Source organism: Chlorocebus sabaeus, chromosome 5 (assembly GCF_047675955.1).
Source record: "Chlorocebus sabaeus isolate Y175 chromosome 5, mChlSab1.0.hap1, whole genome shotgun sequence".
Lineage (NCBI taxonomy): Eukaryota > Metazoa > Chordata > Mammalia > Primates > Cercopithecidae > Chlorocebus > Chlorocebus sabaeus.
The window spans coordinates 31201008-31220538 of record NC_132908.1 but is presented as its reverse complement, the minus strand read 5'-3'; positions in this window follow the sequence as shown (position 1 = coordinate 31220538).

The window sequence follows — 19531 nt, the reverse complement described above, 5'->3', positions numbered from 1 at the left end:
ACAAGAACAGCCTTAGCGAAAGGCTTCTTGAAGGGAAAAATGTAACTCTGTGAGATGAATTAACAGAACACAGAGCAGTTCTCAGAAATATTCTTTCCAGTTTTGAACGGAAGATATTTCCTTTTTCACCGTAGCCCTCTAGGGTCTTCCAAATATCGTTTTGCCAATTCCACAAGAACAGCCTTAGCGAAAGGCTTCTTGAAGGGAAAGATGTAACTCTGTGAGATGAATTAACAGAACACAGAGCAGTTTCTCAGAAAGCTTCTTTCCAGTTTTGAACGGAAGATATTTCCTTTTTCACCATAGCCCTCTATGGGCTTCCAAATATCCCTTTGCCAATTCCACAAGAACAGCCTTAGCGAAATGCTTCTTGAAGGGAAAGATGTAACTCTGTGAGATGAATTAGCAGAACACAGAGCAGTTTCTCAAAAAGCTTCTTTCCAGTTTTGAACGGAAGATATTTCCTTTTTCACCATAGGCTTCTATGGGATTCCAAATATCCCTTTGCCAATTCCACAAGAACAGCCTTAGCGAAAGGCTTCTTGAAGGGAAAGATGTAACTCTGTGAGATGAATTAACAGAACACAGAGCAGTTTCTCAGAAAGCTTCTTTCCAGTTTTGAACGGAGGATATTTCCTTTTTCACCATAGCCATCTAAGGGATTCCAAATATCCCTTTGCCAATTCCACAAGAACAGCCTTAGCGAAAGGCTTCTTGAAGGGAAAGATGTAACTCTGTGAGATGAATTAACAGAACACAGAGCAGTTTCTCAGAAAGCTTCTTTCCAGTTTTGATCGGAAGATATTTCCTTTTTCACCAAGGCCTCTATGGGCTTCCAAATATCCCTTTGCCAATTCCACAAGAGCAGCCTTAGCGAAAGGCTTCTAGAAGGGAAAGATGTAACTCTCTGAGATGAATTTACAGAACACAGAGCAGTTTCTCAGAAAGCTTCTTTCCAGTTTTGAACGGAAGATATTTCCTTTTTTACCGTAGCCCTCTATGGGCTTCCAAATATCACTTTGCCAATTCCACAAGAACAGCCTTAGCGAAAGGCTTCTTGAAGGGAAAGATGTAACTCTGTGAGATGAATTAACAGAACACAGAGCAGTTTCTCAGAAAGTTTCTTTCCAGTTTTGAACGGAAGATATTTCCTTTTTCACCATTGCCCTCTATGGGCTTCCAAATATCCCTTTGCCAATTCCACAAGAACAGCCTTAGCGAAACGCTTCTTGAAGGGAAAGATATAACTCTGTGAGATGAATTAACAGAAAAGAGAGCAGTTTCTCAGAAAGCTTCTTTCCAATTTTGAACGGAAGATATTTCCTTTTTCACCATAGGCCTCTATGGGATTCCAAATATCCCTTTGCCAATTCCACAAGAACAGCCTTAGCGAAAGGCTTCTTGAAGGGAAAGATGTAACTCGGTGAGATGAATTAACAGAACACAGAGCAGTGTCTCAGAAAGCTTCTTTCCAGTTTTGAACGGAAGATATTTCCTTTTGCACCATAGCCCTCTATGGGCTTCCAAATATCCCTCTGCCAATTCCACAAGAACAGCCTTAGCGAAAGGCTTCTAGAAGGGAAGGATGTAATTCTGTGAGATGAATTAACAGAACACAGAGCAGTTTCTCAGAAAGCTTCTTTCCAGTTTTGAACGGAAGATATTTCCTTCTTCACCATAGCCCTCTATGGGCTTCCAAATATCCCTTTGCCAATTCCACAAGATCCGCCTTAGCGAAACGCTTCTTGAAGGGAAAGATGTATCTCTGTGAGATGAATTAACAGAACACAGAGCAGTTTCTCAGAAAGCTTCTTTCCAGTTTTGAACGGAAGATATTTCCTTTTTCACCGTAGCCCTCTATGGGCTTCCAAACATCACTTTGCCAATTCCACAAGAACAGCCTTAGCGAAAGGCTTCTTGAAGGGAAAGATGTAACTCTGTGAGATGAATTAACAGAACACAGAGCAGTTTCTCAAAAAGCTTCTTTCCAGTTTTGAAAGGAAGATATTTCCTTTTTCACCATAGCCCTCTATGGGCTTCCAAATATCCCTTTGCAGATTACACAAGAACAGCCTTAGCGAAAGGCTTCTTGAAGGGAAAGATGTAACTCTGTGAGATGAATTAACAGAACACAGAGCAGTTTCTCAGAAAGCTTCTTTCCAGTTTTGAACGGAAGATATTTCCTTTTTCACCATAGCCCTCTATGGGCTTCCAAATATCCCTTTGCCAATTCCACAACAACAGCCTTAGCGAAAGGCTTCTTGAAGGGAAAGATGTAACTCTGTGAGATGAATGAACAGAACACAGAGCAGTTTCTCAAAAAGCTTCTTTCCAGTTTTGAACGGAAGATATTTCCTTTTTCACCATAGCCCTCTAAGGGCTTCCAAATATCCCTTTGCCAATTCCACAAGAGCAGCCTTAGCGAAAGGCTTCTTTAATGGAAAGATGTAACTCAGTGAGATGAATTAACAGAACACAGGGCAGTTTCTCAGAAAGCTTCTTTCCAGTTTTGAACGGAAGATATTTCCTTTTTTTACCGTAGCTCTCTATGGGTTTCGAAATATCGTTTTGCCAATTCCACAAGAACAGCCTTAGCGAAAGGCTTCTTGAACGGAAAGATGTAACTCTGTGAGATGAATTAACAGAACACAGAGCAGTTACTCAGAAGGCTTCTTTCCAGTTTTGAACGGAAGTTATTTCCTTTTTCACCATAGCCCTCTATGGGCTTCCAAATATCACTTTGCCAATTCCACAAGAAGAGCCTTAGCGAAAGGCTTCTTGAAGGGAAAAATGTAACTCTGTGAGATGAATTAACAGAACACAGAGCAGTTTCTCAGAAAGCTTCTTTCCAGTATTGAACGGAAGATACTTCCTTTTTCACCATAGCCCTCTATGGGCTTCCAAATATCCCTTTGCCAATTCCACAAGAACAGCCTTAGCGAAAGGCTTCTTGAAGGGAAAGATGTAACTCTGTGAGATGAATTAACAGAACACAGAGCAGTTTCTCAGAAAGCTTCTTTCCAGTTTTGAACGGAGGATATTTCCTTTTTCACCATAGCCCTCTATGGGCTTCCAAATATCCCTTTGCCAATTCCACAAGAGCAGACTTAGCGAAAGGCTTCTTGAAGGGAAAGATGTAACTCTGTGAGATGAATTAACAGAACACAGAGCAGTTTCTCAGAAAGCTTCTTTCCAGTTTTGAACGGAAGATATTTCCTTTTTCACCATAGCCCTCTAGGGGCTTCCAAATATCCCTTTGCCAATTCCACAAGAACTGCCTTAGCGAAAGCCTTCTTGAAGGGAAAGATGTAACTCTGTGAGAGGAATTAACAGAACACAGAGCAATTTCTCAGAAAGCTTCTTTCCAGTTTTGAACGGAAGATACTTCCTTTTACACCATAGCCCTCTATGGGCTTCCAAATATCCCTTTGCCCATTCCACAAGAACAGCCTTAGCGAAAGGCTTCTTGAAAGGAAAGATGTAACTCTGTGAGATGAATTAACAGAACACAGAGCAGTTTCTCAGAAAGCTTCTTTCCAGTTTTGAACGGAAGATATTTCCTTTTTCACCATAGCCCTCTATGGGCTTCCAAATATCCCTTTGCCAATTCCACAAGAACAGCCTTAGCGAAAGGCTTCTTGAAGGGAAAGATGTAACTCTGTGAGATGATTTAACACAACACAGAGCAGTTTCTCAGAAAGCTTCTTTCCAGTTTTGAACGGAAGATATTTCCTTTTTCACCATAGCCCTCTATGGGCTTCCAAATATCCCTTTGCCAATTCCACAAGAATAGCCTTAGCGAAAGGCTTTTTGAAGGGAAAGATGTAACTCTGTGAGATGAATTAACAGAACACAGAGCAGTTTCTCAGAAAGCATCTGTCCAGTTTTGAACGGAAGATATTTCCTTTTTCACCATTGCCCTCTAAGGGCTTCCAAATATCCCTTTGCCAATTCCACAAGAACAGCCTTAGCGAAACGCTTCTTGAAGGGAAAGATATAACTCTGTGAGATGAATTAACAGACAACAGAGCAGTTTCTCAGAAAGCTTCTTTCCAGTTTTGAACGGAAGATATTTCCTTTTTCACCATAGTCCTCTATGGGCTTCCAAGTATCCCTTTGCCAACTTCACAAGAACAGCCTTAGCGAAAGGCTTCTTGAAGGGAGACATGTAACTCTGTGAGATGAATTAACAGAACACAGAGTAGTTTCTCAGAAAGCTTCTTTCCAGTTTTGATCGGAAGATATTTCCTTTTTCACCATAGGCCTCTATGGGCTTCCAATATCCCTTTGCCAATTCCACAAGAGCAGCCTTAGCGAAAGGCTTCTTGAAGGGAAAGATGTAACTCTGTGAGGTGAATTAACAGAACACAGAGCAGTTTCTCAGAAAGCTTCTTTCCATTTTGAACGGAAGATATTTCCTTTTTCACCGTAGCCCTCTATGGGCTTCCAAATATCGTTTTGCCAATTCCACAACAACAGCCTTAGAGAAAGGCTTCATGAAGGGAAAAATGTAACTCTGTGAGATGAATTAACAGAACACAGAGCAGTTTCTCAGAAAGCTTCTTTCCAGTTTTCAACGGAAGTTATTGCCTTTTTCACCATAGCCCTCTATGGGCTTCCAAATATCACTTTGCCAATTCCACAAGAACAGCCTTAGCGAAAGGCTTGTTGAAGGGAAAGATGTAACTCTGTGAGATGAACTAACAGAACACAGAGCAGTTTCTCAGAAAGCTTCTTTCCAGTTTTGAACGGAAGATATTTCCTTTTTCACCATAGCCCTCTATGGGCTTCCAAATATCCCTTCGCCAATTCCACAAGAACAGCCTTAGCGAAAGGCTTCTTGAAGGGAAAGATGTAACTCTGTGAGATGAATTAACAGAACACAGAGCAGTTTCTCAGAAAGCTTCTTTCCACTTTTGAACGGAAGATATTTCCTTTTTCACCATAGCCCTCTATGGGCTTCCAAATATCCCTTTGCCAATTCCACAAGAACAGCCTTAGCGAAAGATTTCTTGAAGGGAAAGATGTAACTCTGTGAGATGAATGAACAGAACACAGAGCAGTTTCTCAAAAAGCTTCTTTCCAGTTTTGAACGGAAGATATTACCTTTTTCACCATAGACCTCTATGGGCTTCCAAATATGCCTTTGCCAATTCCACAAGAACAGCCTTAGCGAAAGGCTTCTAGAAGGGAAAGATGTCACTCTGTGAGATGAATTAACAGAACACAGAGCAGTTTCTCAGAAAGCTTCTTTCCAGTTTTGAACGGAAGATATTTCCTTTTTCACCCTAGCCCTCTAAGGGCTTCCAAATATAACTTTGCCAATTCCACAAGAACAGCCTTAGCGAAAGGCTTCTTGAAGGGAAAGATGTAACTCTGTGAGATGAATTAACAGAACACAGAGCACTTTCTCAGAAAACATCTTTCCAGTTTTGAACGGAAGATATTTCGTTTTTCACCATAGGCCTCTATGGGCTTCCAAATATCCCTTTGCCAATTCCACAAGAACAGCTTAGCGAAAGGCTTGCTGATGGGACAGATGTAACTCTGTGAGATGAATGAACAGAACACAGAGCAGTTTCTCAGAAAGCTTCTTTCCAGTTTTGAACGGAATATATTTCCTTTTTCACCGTAGCCCTCTATGGGCTTCCAAATATCACTTTGCCAATTCCACAAGAACAGCCTTAGCGAAAGGCTTCTTGAAGGGAACGATGTAACTCTGTGAGATGAATTAACAGAACACAGAGCAGTTTCTCAGAAAGCTTCTTTCCAGTTTTGAACGGAAGATATTTCCTTTTTCACCATAGCCCTCTATGGGCTTCCAAATTTCCCTTTGCCAATTTCACAAGAACCGCCTTAGCGAAAGGCTTCTTGAAGGGAAAGATGTAACTCGGTGAGATGAATTAACAGAACACAGAGCAGTTTCTCCGAAAGCTTCTTTCCAGTTTGGAACAGAAGATATTTCCTTTTTCACCGTAGCCCTCTAGGGTCTTCCAAATATCGTTTTGCCAATTCCACAAGAACAGCCTTAGCGAAAGGCTTCTTGAAGGGAAAGATGTAACTCTGTGAGATGAATTAACAGAACACAGAGCAGTTTCTCAGAAAGCTTCTTTCCAGTTTTGAACGGAAGATATTTCCTTTTTCACCATAGCCCTCTATGGGCTTCCAAATATCCCTTTGCCAATTCCACAAGAACAGCCTTAGCGAAATGCTTCTTGAAGGGAAAGATGTAACTCTGTGAGATGAATTAGCAGAACACAGAGCAGTTTCTCAAAAAGCTTCTTTCCAGTTTTGAACGGAAGATATTTCCTTTTTCACCATAGGCTTCTATGGGATTCCAAATATCCCTTTGCCAATTCCACAAGAACAGCCTTAGCGAAAGGCTTCTTGAAGGGAAAGATGTAACTCTGTGAGATGAATTAACAGAACACAGAGCAGTTTCTCAGAAAGCTTCTTTCCAGTTTTGAACGGAGGATATTTCCTTTTTCACCATAGCCATCTAAGGGATTCCAAATATCCCTTTGCCAATTCCACAAGAACAGCCTTAGCGAAAGGCTTCTTGAAGGGAAAGATGTAACTCTGTGAGATGAATTAACGGAACACAGAGCAGTTTTTCAGAAAGCTTCTTTCCAGTTTTGAACGGAAGATATTTCCTTTTTCACCTTAGGCCTCTATGGGCTTCCAAATATCCCTTTGCCAATTCCACAAGATCCGACTTAGCGAAAGGCTTCTTGAAGGGAAAGATGTAACTCTGTGAGATGAATTAACAGAATACAGAGCAGTTTTTCAGAAAGCTTCTTTCCAGTTTTCAACGGAAGATCTTTCCTTTTTCACCATAGCCCTCTATGGGCTTCAAAATATCTCTTTGCCAATTCCACAAGAACAGCCTTAGCGAAAGGCTTCTTGAAGGGAAAGATGTAACACTGTGAGATGAATTAACAGAACACAGAGCAGTTTCTCAGAAAGCTTCTTTCCACTTTTGAACGGAAGATATTTCCTTTTTCACCATAGCCCTCTATGGGCTTCCAAATATGCCTTTGCCAATTCCACAACAACAGCCTTAGCGAAAGGCTACTTGAAGGGAAAGATGTAACTCTGTGAGATGAATGAACAGAACACAGAGTAGTTTCTCAAAAAGCTTCTTTCCAGTTTTGAACGGAAGATATTTCCTTTTTCACCATAGCCCTCTAAGGGCTTCCAAATATCCCTTTGCCAATTCCACAAGAACAGCCTTAGCGAAAGGCTTCTTGAAGGGAAAGATGTAACTCTGTGAGATGAATTAACAGAACACAGAGCAGTTTCTCAGAAAGCTTCTTTCCAGTTTTGCACGGAAGATATTTCCTTTTTCACCATAGGCCTCTATGGGCTTCCAAATATCCCTTTGCGAATTCCACAAGAACAGCCTTAGCGAAAGGCTTCTTGAAGGGAAAGATGTAACTCTGTGAGACGAATTAACAGAACACAGAGCAGTTTCTCAGAAAGCTTCTTTCCAGTTTTGAACGGAAGATATTTCCTTTTTCACCATAGCCCTCTATGGGCTTCCAAATATCCCTTGCCAATTCCACAAGAACAGCCTTAGCGAAATGCTTCTTGAAGGGAAAGATGTAACTCTGTGAGATGAATTAACAGAACACAGAGCAGTTTCTCAAAAAGCTTCTTTCCAGTTTTGAACGGAAGATATTTCCTTTTTCACCATAGGCTTCTATGGGATTCCAAATATCCCTTTGCCAATTCCACAAGAACAGCCTTAGCGAAAGGCTTCTTGAAGGGAAAGATGTAACTCTGTGAGATGAATTAACAGAACACAGAGCAGTTTCTCAGAAAGCTTCTTTCCAGTTTTGAACGGAGGATATTTCCTTTTTCACCATAGCCATCTAAGGGATTCCAAATATCCCTTTGCCAATTCCACAAGAACAGCCTTAGCGAAAGGCTTCTTGAAGGGAAAGATGTAACTCTGTGAGATGAATTAACAGAACACAGAGCAGTTTTTCAGAAAGCTTCTTTCCAGTTTTGATAGGAAGATATTTCCTTTTTCACCATAGGCCTCTATGGGCTTCCAAATATCCCTTTGCCAATTCCACAAGATCCGACTTAGCGAAAGGCTTCTTGAAGGGAAAGATGTAACTCTGTGAGATGAATTAACAGAATACAGAGCAGTTTTTCAGAAAGCTTCTTTCCAGTTTTCAACGGAAGATCTTTCCTTTTTCACCATAGCCCTCTATGGGCTTCAAAATATCTCTTTGCCAATTCCACAAGAACAGCCTTAGCGAAAGGCTTCTTGAAGGGAAAGATGTAACTCTGTGAGATGAATGAACAGAACACAGAGCAGCTTCTCAAAAAGCTTCTTTCCAGTTTTGAACGGAGGATATTTCCTTTTTCACCATAGCCCTCTGAGGGCTTCCAAATATCACTTTTCCAATTCCACAAGAACAGACTTACGAAAGGCTTCTTGAAGGGAAAGATGTAACTCTGTGAGATGAATTAACACAACACAGAGCAGTTTCTCAGAAAGCTTCTTTCCAGTTTTGAACGGAAAATATTTCCTTTTTCACCGTAGCTCTCTATGGGCTTCCAAATATTCCTTTGCCAATTCCACAAGAACAGCCTTAGCGAAAGGCTTCTTGAAGGGAAAGATGTAACTCTGTGAGATGAATTAACAGAACACAGAGCAGTTTCTCAGAAAGCTTCTTTCCAGTTTTGAACGGAAGATAATTCCTTTTTCACCATAGCCCTCTATGGGCTTCCAAATATCACTTTGCCAATTCCACAAGAACAGCCTTAGCGAAAGGCTCCTTGAAGGGAAAGATGTAACTCTGTGAGATGAATGAACAGAACACAGAGCAGTTTCTCAAAAAGCTTCTTTCCAGTTTTGAACGGAAGATATTTCCTTTTTCACCATAGCCCTCTATGGGCTTCCAAATATCCCTTTGCCAATTCCACAAGAACAGCCTTAGGGAAAGGCTTCTTGAAGGGAAAGATGTAACTCTGTGAGATGAATTAACAGAACACAGAGCAGTTTCTCAGAAAGCTTCTTTCCAGTTTTGAACGGAAGATATTTCCTTTTTCACCACAGCCCTCTACGGGCCTCCAAATATCCCTTTGCCAATTCCACAAGAACAGCCTTAGCGAAAGGCTTCTTGAAGGGAAAGATGTAACTCTCTGAGATGAATTAAGAGAACACAGAGCAGTTTCTCAGAAAGCTTCTTTCCAGTTTTGAACGGAAGATATTTCCTTTTTCACCATAGCCCTCTATGGGCTTCCAAATATCCCTTTGCCAATTCCACAAGAACAGCCTTAGCGAAAGGCTTCTTGAAGGGAAAGATGTAACTCTGTGAGATGAATTAACAGAACACAGAGCAGTTTCTCAGAAAGCTTCTTTCCAGTTTTGATCGGAAGATATTTCCTTTTTCACCATAGCCCTCTATGGGCTTCCAAATATCCCTTTGCCAATTCCACAAGAACAGCCTTAGCGAAAGGCTTCTTGAAGGGAAAGATGTAACTCTGTGAGATGAATTAACACAACACAGAGCAGTTTCTCAGAAAGCTTCTTTCCAGTTTTGAACGGAAGATATTTCCTTTTTCACCATAGCCCTCTATGGGCTTCCAAATATGCCTTTGCCAATTCCACAACAACAGCCTTAGCGAAAGGCTACTTGAAGGGAAAGATGTAACTCTGTGAGATGAATGAACAGAACACAGAGTAGTTTCTCAAAAAGCTTCTTTCCAGTTTTGAACGGAAGATATTTCCTTTTTCACCATAGCCCTCTAAGGGCTTCCAAATATCCCTTTGCCAATTCCACAAGAACAGCCTTAGCGAAAGGCTTCTTGAAGGGAAAGATGTAACTCTGTGAGATGAATTAACAGAACACAGAGCAGTTTCTCAGAAAGCTTCTTTCCAGTTTTGAACGGAAGACATTTTCTTTTTCACCATAGGCCTCTATGCGCTTCCAAATATCCCTTTGCGAATTCCACAAGAACAGCCTTAGCGAAAGGCTTCTTGAAGGGAAAGATGTAACTCTGTGAGACGAATTAACAGAACACAGAGCAGTTTCTCAGAAAGCTTCTTTCCAGTTTTGAACGGAAGATATTTCCTTTTTCACCATAGCCCTCTATGGGCTTCCAAATATCCCTTTGCCAATTCCACAAGAACAGCCTTAGCGAAAGGCTTCTTGAAGGGAAAAATGTAACTCTGTGAGATGAATTAACAGAACACAGAGCAGTTCTCAGAAATATTCTTTCCAGTTTTGAACGGAAGATATTTCCTTTTTCACCGTAGCCCTCTAGGGTCTTCCAAATATCGTTTTGCCAATTCCACAAGAACAGCCTTAGCGAAAGGCTTCTTGAAGGGAAAGATGTAACTCTGTGAGATGAATTAACAGAACACAGAGCAGTTTCTCAGAAAGCTTCTTTCCAGTTTTGAACGGAAGATATTTCCTTTTTCACCATAGCCCTCTATGGGCTTCCAAATATCCCTTTGCCAATTCCACAAGAACAGCCTTAGCGAAATGCTTCTTGAAGGGAAAGATGTAACTCTGTGAGATGAATTAGCAGAACACAGAGCAGTTTCTCAAAAAGCTTCTTTCCAGTTTTGAACGGAAGATATTTCCTTTTTCACCATAGGCTTCTATGGGATTCCAAATATCCCTTTGCCAATTCCACAAGAACAGCCTTAGCGAAAGGCTTCTTGAAGGGAAAGATGTAACTCTGTGAGATGAATTAACAGAACACAGAGCAGTTTCTCAGAAAGCTTCTTTCCAGTTTTGAACGGAGGATATTTCCTTTTTCACCATAGCCATCTAAGGGATTCCAAATATCCCTTTGCCAATTCCACAAGAACAGCCTTAGCGAAAGGCTTCTTGAAGGGAAAGATGTAACTCTGTGAGATGAATTAACGGAACACAGAGCAGTTTTTCAGAAAGCTTCTTTCCAGTTTTGAACGGAAGATATTTCCTTTTTCACCTTAGGCCTCTATGGGCTTCCAAATATCCCTTTGCCAATTCCACAAGATCCGACTTAGCGAAAGGCTTCTTGAAGGGAAAGATGTAACTCTGTGAGATGAATTAACAGAATACAGAGCAGTTTTTCAGAAAGCTTCTTTCCAGTTTTCAACGGAAGATCTTTCCTTTTTCACCATAGCCCTCTATGGGCTTCAAAATATCTCTTTGCCAATTCCACAAGAACAGCCTTAGCGAAAGGCTTCTTGAAGGGAAAGATGTAACACTGTGAGATGAATTAACAGAACACAGAGCAGTTTCTCAGAAAGCTTCTTTCCACTTTTGAACGGAAGATATTTCCTTTTTCACCATAGCCCTCTATGGGCTTCCAAATATGCCTTTGCCAATTCCACAACAACAGCCTTAGCGAAAGGCTACTTGAAGGGAAAGATGTAACTCTGTGAGATGAATGAACAGAACACAGAGTAGTTTCTCAAAAAGCTTCTTTCCAGTTTTGAACGGAAGATATTTCCTTTTTCACCATAGCCCTCTAAGGGCTTCCAAATATCCCTTTGCCAATTCCACAAGAACAGCCTTAGCGAAAGGCTTCTTGAAGGGAAAGATGTAACTCTGTGAGATGAATTAGCAGAACACAGAGCAGTTTCTCAAAAAGCTTCTTTCCAGTTTTGAACGGAAGATATTTCCTTTTTCACCATAGGCTTCTATGGGATTCCAAATATCCCTTTGCCAATTCCACAAGAACAGCCTTAGCGAAAGGCTTCTTGAAGGGAAAGATGTAACTCTGTGAGATGAATTAACAGAACACAGAGCAGTTTCTCAGAAAGCTTCTTTCCAGTTTTGAACGGAGGATATTTCCTTTTTCACCATAGCCATCTAAGGGATTCCAAATATCCCTTTGCCAATTCCACAAGAACAGCCTTAGCGAAAGGCTTCTTGAAGGGAAAGATGTAACTCTGTGAGATGAATTAACGGAACACAGAGCAGTTTTTCAGAAAGCTTCTTTCCAGTTTTGAACGGAAGATATTTCCTTTTTCACCTTAGGCCTCTATGGGCTTCCAAATATCCCTTTGCCAATTCCACAAGATCCGACTTAGCGAAAGGCTTCTTGAAGGGAAAGATGTAACTCTGTGAGATGAATTAACAGAATACAGAGCAGTTTTTCAGAAAGCTTCTTTCCAGTTTTCAACGGAAGATCTTTCCTTTTTCACCATAGCCCTCTATGGGCTTCAAAATATCTCTTTGCCAATTCCACAAGAACAGCCTTAGCGAAAGGCTTCTTGAAGGGAAAGATGTAACACTGTGAGATGAATTAACAGAACACAGAGCAGTTTCTCAGAAAGCTTCTTTCCACTTTTGAACGGAAGATATTTCCTTTTTCACCATAGCCCTCTATGGGCTTCCAAATATGCCTTTGCCAATTCCACAACAACAGCCTTAGCGAAAGGCTACTTGAAGGGAAAGATGTAACTCTGTGAGATGAATGAACAGAACACAGAGTAGTTTCTCAAAAAGCTTCTTTCCAGTTTTGAACGGAAGATATTTCCTTTTTCACCATAGCCCTCTAAGGGCTTCCAAATATCCCTTTGCCAATTCCACAAGAACAGCCTTAGCGAAAGGCTTCTTGAAGGGAAAGATGTAACTCTGTGAGATGAATTAACAGAACACAGAGCAGTTTCTCAGAAAGCTTCTTTCCAGTTTTGCACGGAAGATATTTCCTTTTTCACCATAGGCCTCTATGGGCTTCCAAATATCCCTTTGCGAATTCCACAAGAACAGCCTTAGCGAAAGGCTTCTTGAAGGGAAAGATGTAACTCTGTGAGACGAATTAACAGAACACAGAGCAGTTTCTCAGAAAGCTTCTTTCCAGTTTTGAACGGAAGATATTTCCTTTTTCACCATAGCCCTCTATGGGCTTCCAAATATCCCTTGCCAATTCCACAAGAACAGCCTTAGCGAAATGCTTCTTGAAGGGAAAGATGTAACTCTGTGAGATGAATTAACAGAACACAGAGCAGTTTCTCAAAAAGCTTCTTTCCAGTTTTGAACGGAAGATATTTCCTTTTTCACCATAGGCTTCTATGGGATTCCAAATATCCCTTTGCCAATTCCACAAGAACAGCCTTAGCGAAAGGCTTCTTGAAGGGAAAGATGTAACTCTGTGAGATGAATTAACAGAACACAGAGCAGTTTCTCAGAAAGCTTCTTTCCAGTTTTGAACGGAGGATATTTCCTTTTTCACCATAGCCATCTAAGGGATTCCAAATATCCCTTTGCCAATTCCACAAGAACAGCCTTAGCGAAAGGCTTCTTGAAGGGAAAGATGTAACTCTGTGAGATGAATTAACAGAACACAGAGCAGTTTTTCAGAAAGCTTCTTTCCAGTTTTGATAGGAAGATATTTCCTTTTTCACCATAGGCCTCTATGGGCTTCCAAATATCCCTTTGCCAATTCCACAAGATCCGACTTAGCGAAAGGCTTCTTGAAGGGAAAGATGTAACTCTGTGAGATGAATTAACAGAATACAGAGCAGTTTTTCAGAAAGCTTCTTTCCAGTTTTCAACGGAAGATCTTTCCTTTTTCACCATAGCCCTCTATGGGCTTCAAAATATCTCTTTGCCAATTCCACAAGAACAGCCTTAGCGAAAGGCTTCTTGAAGGGAAAGATGTAACTCTGTGAGATGAATGAACAGAACACAGAGCAGCTTCTCAAAAAGCTTCTTTCCAGTTTTGAACGGAGGATATTTCCTTTTTCACCATAGCCCTCTGAGGGCTTCCAAATATCACTTTTCCAATTCCACAAGAACAGACTTACGAAAGGCTTCTTGAAGGGAAAGATGTAACTCTGTGAGATGAATTAACACAACACAGAGCAGTTTCTCAGAAAGCTTCTTTCCAGTTTTGAACGGAAAATATTTCCTTTTTCACCGTAGCTCTCTATGGGCTTCCAAATATTCCTTTGCCAATTCCACAAGAACAGCCTTAGCGAAAGGCTTCTTGAAGGGAAAGATGTAACTCTGTGAGATGAATTAACAGAACACAGAGCAGTTTCTCAGAAAGCTTCTTTCCAGTTTTGAACGGAAGATAATTCCTTTTTCACCATAGCCCTCTATGGGCTTCCAAATATCACTTTGCCAATTCCACAAGAACAGCCTTAGCGAAAGGCTCCTTGAAGGGAAAGATGTAACTCTGTGAGATGAATGAACAGAACACAGAGCAGTTTCTCAAAAAGCTTCTTTCCAGTTTTGAACGGAAGATATTTCCTTTTTCACCATAGCCCTCTATGGGCTTCCAAATATCCCTTTGCCAATTCCACAAGAACAGCCTTAGGGAAAGGCTTCTTGAAGGGAAAGATGTAACTCTGTGAGATGAATTAACAGAACACAGAGCAGTTTCTCAGAAAGCTTCTTTCCAGTTTTGAACGGAAGATATTTCCTTTTTCACCACAGCCCTCTACGGGCCTCCAAATATCCCTTTGCCAATTCCACAAGAACAGCCTTAGCGAAAGGCTTCTTGAAGGGAAAGATGTAACTCTCTGAGATGAATTAAGAGAACACAGAGCAGTTTCTCAGAAAGCTTCTTTCCAGTTTTGAACGGAAGATATTTCCTTTTTCACCATAGCCCTCTATGGGCTTCCAAATATCCCTTTGCCAATTCCACAAGAACAGCCTTAGCGAAAGGCTTCTTGAAGGGAAAGATGTAACTCTGTGAGATGAATTAACAGAACACAGAGCAGTTTCTCAGAAAGCTTCTTTCCAGTTTTGATCGGAAGATATTTCCTTTTTCACCATAGCCCTCTATGGGCTTCCAAATATCCCTTTGCCAATTCCACAAGAACAGCCTTAGCGAAAGGCTTCTTGAAGGGAAAGATGTAACTCTGTGAGATGAATTAACACAACACAGAGCAGTTTCTCAGAAAGCTTCTTTCCAGTTTTGAACGGAAGATATTTCCTTTTTCACCATAGCCCTCTATGGGCTTCCAAATATGCCTTTGCCAATTCCACAACAACAGCCTTAGCGAAAGGCTACTTGAAGGGAAAGATGTAACTCTGTGAGATGAATGAACAGAACACAGAGTAGTTTCTCAAAAAGCTTCTTTCCAGTTTTGAACGGAAGATATTTCCTTTTTCACCATAGCCCTCTAAGGGCTTCCAAATATCCCTTTGCCAATTCCACAAGAACAGCCTTAGCGAAAGGCTTCTTGAAGGGAAAGATGTAACTCTGTGAGATGAATTAACAGAACACAGAGCAGTTTCTCAGAAAGCTTCTTTCCAGTTTTGAACGGAAGACATTTTCTTTTTCACCATAGGCCTCTATGCGCTTCCAAATATCCCTTTGCGAATTCCACAAGAACAGCCTTAGCGAAAGGCTTCTTGAAGGGAAAGATGTAACTCTGTGAGACGAATTAACAGAACACAGAGCAGTTTCTCAGAAAGCTTCTTTCCAGTTTTGAACGGAAGATATTTCCTTTTTCACCATAGCCCTCTATGGGCTTCCAAATATCCCTTTGCCAATTCCACAAGAACAGCCTTAGCGAAAGGCTTCTTGAAGGGAAAAATGTAACTCTGTGAGATGAATTAACAGAACACAGAGCAGTTCTCAGAAATATTCTTTCCAGTTTTGAACGGAAGATATTTCCTTTTTCACCGTAGCCCTCTAGGGTCTTCCAAATATCGTTTTGCCAATTCCACAAGAACAGCCTTAGCGAAAGGCTTCTTGAAGGGAAAGATGTAACTCTGTGAGATGAATTAACAGAACACAGAGCAGTTTCTCAGAAAGCTTCTTTCCAGTTTTGAACGGAAGATATTTCCTTTTTCACCATAGCCCTCTATGGGCTTCCAAATATCCCTTTGCCAATTCCACAAGAACAGCCTTAGCGAAATGCTTCTTGAAGGGAAAGATGTAACTCTGTGAGATGAATTAGCAGAACACAGAGCAGTTTCTCAAAAAGCTTCTTTCCAGTTTTGAACGGAAGATATTTCCTTTTTCACCATAGGCTTCTATGGGATTCCAAATATCCCTTTGCCAATTCCACAAGAACAGCCTTAGCGAAAGGCTTCTTGAAGGGAAAGATGTAACTCTGTGAGATGAATTAACAGAACACAGAGCAGTTTCTCAGAAAGCTTCTTTCCAGTTTTGAACGGAGGATATTTCCTTTTTCACCATAGCCATCTAAGGGATTCCAAATATCCCTTTGCCAATTCCACAAGAACAGCCTTAGCGAAAGGCTTCTTGAAGGGAAAGATGTAACTCTGTGAGATGAATTAACGGAACACAGAGCAGTTTTTCAGAAAGCTTCTTTCCAGTTTTGAACGGAAGATATTTCCTTTTTCACCTTAGGCCTCTATGGGCTTCCAAATATCCCTTTGCCAATTCCACAAGATCCGACTTAGCGAAAGGCTTCTTGAAGGGAAAGATGTAACTCTGTGAGATGAATTAACAGAATACAGAGCAGTTTTTCAGAAAGCTTCTTTCCAGTTTTCAACGGAAGATCTTTCCTTTTTCACCATAGCCCTCTATGGGCTTCAAAATATCTCTTTGCCAATTCCACAAGAACAGCCTTAGCGAAAGGCTTCTTGAAGGGAAAGATGTAACACTGTGAGATGAATTAACAGAACACAGAGCAGTTTCTCAGAAAGCTTCTTTCCACTTTTGAACGGAAGATATTTCCTTTTTCACCATAGCCCTCTATGGGCTTCCAAATATGCCTTTGCCAATTCCACAACAACAGCCTTAGCGAAAGGCTACTTGAAGGGAAAGATGTAACTCTGTGAGATGAATGAACAGAACACAGAGTAGTTTCTCAAAAAGCTTCTTTCCAGTTTTGAACGGAAGATATTTCCTTTTTCACCATAGCCCTCTAAGGGCTTCCAAATATCCCTTTGCCAATTCCACAAGAACAGCCTTAGCGAAAGGCTTCTTGAAGGGAAAGATGTAACTCTGTGAGATGAATTAACAGAACACAGAGCAGTTTCTCAGAAAGCTTCTTTCCAGTTTTGCACGGAAGATATTTCCTTTTTCACCATAGGCCTCTATGGGCTTCCAAATATCCCTTTGCGAATTCCACAAGAACAGCCTTAGCGAAAGGCTTCTTGAAGGGAAAGATGTAACTCTGTGAGACGAATTAACAGAACACAGAGCAGTTTCTCAGAAAGCTTCTTTCCAGTTTTGAACGGAAGATATTTCCTTTTTCACCATAGCCCTCTATGGGCTTCCAAATATCCCTTTGCCAATTCCACAAGAACAGCCTTAGCGAAAGGCTTCTTGAAGGGAAAAATGTAACTCTGTGAGATGAATTAACAGAACACAGAGCAGTTCTCAGAAATATTCTTTCCAGTTTTGAACGGAAGATATTTCCTTTTTCACCGTAGCCCTCTAGGGTCTTCCAAATATCGTTTTGCCAATTCCACAAGAACAGCCTTAGCGAAAGGCTTCTTGAAGGGAAAGATGTAACTCTGTGAGATGAATTAACAGAACACAGAGCAGTTTCTCAGAAAGCTTCTTTCCAGTTTTGAACGGAAGATATTTCCTTTTTCACCATAGCCCTCTATGGGCTTCCAAATATCCCTTTGCCAATTCCACAAGAACAGCCTTAGCGAAATGCTTCTTGAAGGGAAAGATGTAACTCTGTGAGATGAATTAGCAGAACACAGAGCAGTTTCTCAAAAAGCTTCTTTCCAGTTTTGAACGGAAGATATTTCCTTTTTCACCATAGGCTTCTATGGGATTCCAAATATCCCTTTGCCAATTCCACAAGAACAGCCTTAGCGAAAGGCTTCTTGAAGGGAAAGATGTAACTCTGTGAGATGAATTAACAGAACACAGAGCAGTTTCTCAGAAAGCTTCTTTCCAGTTTTGAACGGAGGATATTTCCTTTTTCACCATAGCCATCTAAGGGATTCCAAATATCCCTTTGCCAATTCCACAAGAACAGCCTTAGCGAAAGGCTTCTTGAAGGGAAAGATGTAACTCTGTGAGATGAATTAACGGAACACAGAGCAGTTTTTCAGAAAGCTTCTTTCCAGTTTTGAACGGAAGATATTTCCTTTTTCACCTTAGGCCTCTATGGGCTTCCAAATATCCCTTTGCCAATTCCAGAAGATCCGACTTAGCGAAAGGCTTCTTGAAGGGAAAGATGTAACTCTGTGAGATGAATTAACAGAATACAGAGCAGTTTTTCAGAAAGCTTCTTTCCAGTTTTCAACGGAAGATCTTTCCTTTTTCACCATAGCCCTCTATGGGCTTCAAAATATCTCTTTGCCAATTCCACAAGAACAGCCTTAGCGAAAGGCTTCTTGAAGGGAAAGATGTAACACTGTGAGATGAATTAACAGAACACAGAGAAGTTTCTCAGAAAGCTTCTTTCCACTTTTGAACGGAAGATATTTCCTTTTTCACCATAGCCCTCTATGGGCTTCCAAATATGCCTTTGCCAATTCCACAACAACAGCCTTAGCGAAAGGCTACTTGAAGGGAAATATGTAACTCTGTGAGATGAATGAACAGAACACAGAGTAGTTTCTCAAAAAGCTTCTTTCCAGTTTTGAACGGAAGATATTTCCTTTTTCACCATAGCCCTCTAAGGGCTTCCAAATATCCCTTTGCCAATTCCACAAGAACAGCCTTAGCGAAAGGCTTCTTGAAGGGAAAGATGTAACTCTGTGAGATGAATTAACAGAACACAGAGCAGTTTCTCAGAAAGCTTCTTTCCAGTTTTGCACGGAAGATATTTCCTTTTTCACCATAGGCCTCTATGGGCTTCCAAATATCCCTTTGCGAATTCCACAAGAACAGCCTTAGCGAAAGGCTTCTTGAAGGGAAAGATGTAACTCTGTGAGACGAATTAACAGAACACAGAGCAGTTTCTCAGAAAGCTTCTTTCCAGTTTTGAACGGAAGATATTTCCTTTTTCACCATAGCCCTCTATGGGCTTCCAAATATCCCTTGCCAATTCCACAAGAACAGCCTTAGCGAAATGCTTCTTGAAGGGAAAGATGTAACTCTGTGAGATGAATTAACAGAACACAGAGCAGTTTCTCAAAAAGCTTCTTTCCAGTTTTGAACGGAAGATATTTCCTTTTTCACCATAGGCTTCTATGGGATTCCAAATATCCCTTTGCCAATTCCACAAGAACAGCCTTAGCGAAAGGCTTCTTGAAGGGAAAGATGTAACTCTGTGAGATGAATTAACAGAACACAGAGCAGTTTCTCAGAAAGCTTCTTTCCAGTTTTGAACGGAGGATATTTCCTTTTTCACCATAGCCATCTAAGGGATTCCAAATATCCCTTTGCCAATTCCACAAGAACAGCCTTAGCGAAAGGCTTCTTGAAGGGAAAGATGTAACTCTGTGAGATGAATTAACAGAACACAGAGCAGTTTTTCAGAAAGCTTCTTTCCAGTTTTGATAGGAAGATATTTCCTTTTTCACCATAGGCCTCTATGGGCTTCCAAATATCCCTTTGCCAATTCCACAAGATCCGACTTAGCGAAAGGCTTCTTGAAGGGAAAGATGTAACTCTGTGAGATGAATTAACAGAATACAGAGCAGTTTTTCAGAAAGCTTCTTTCCAGTTTTCA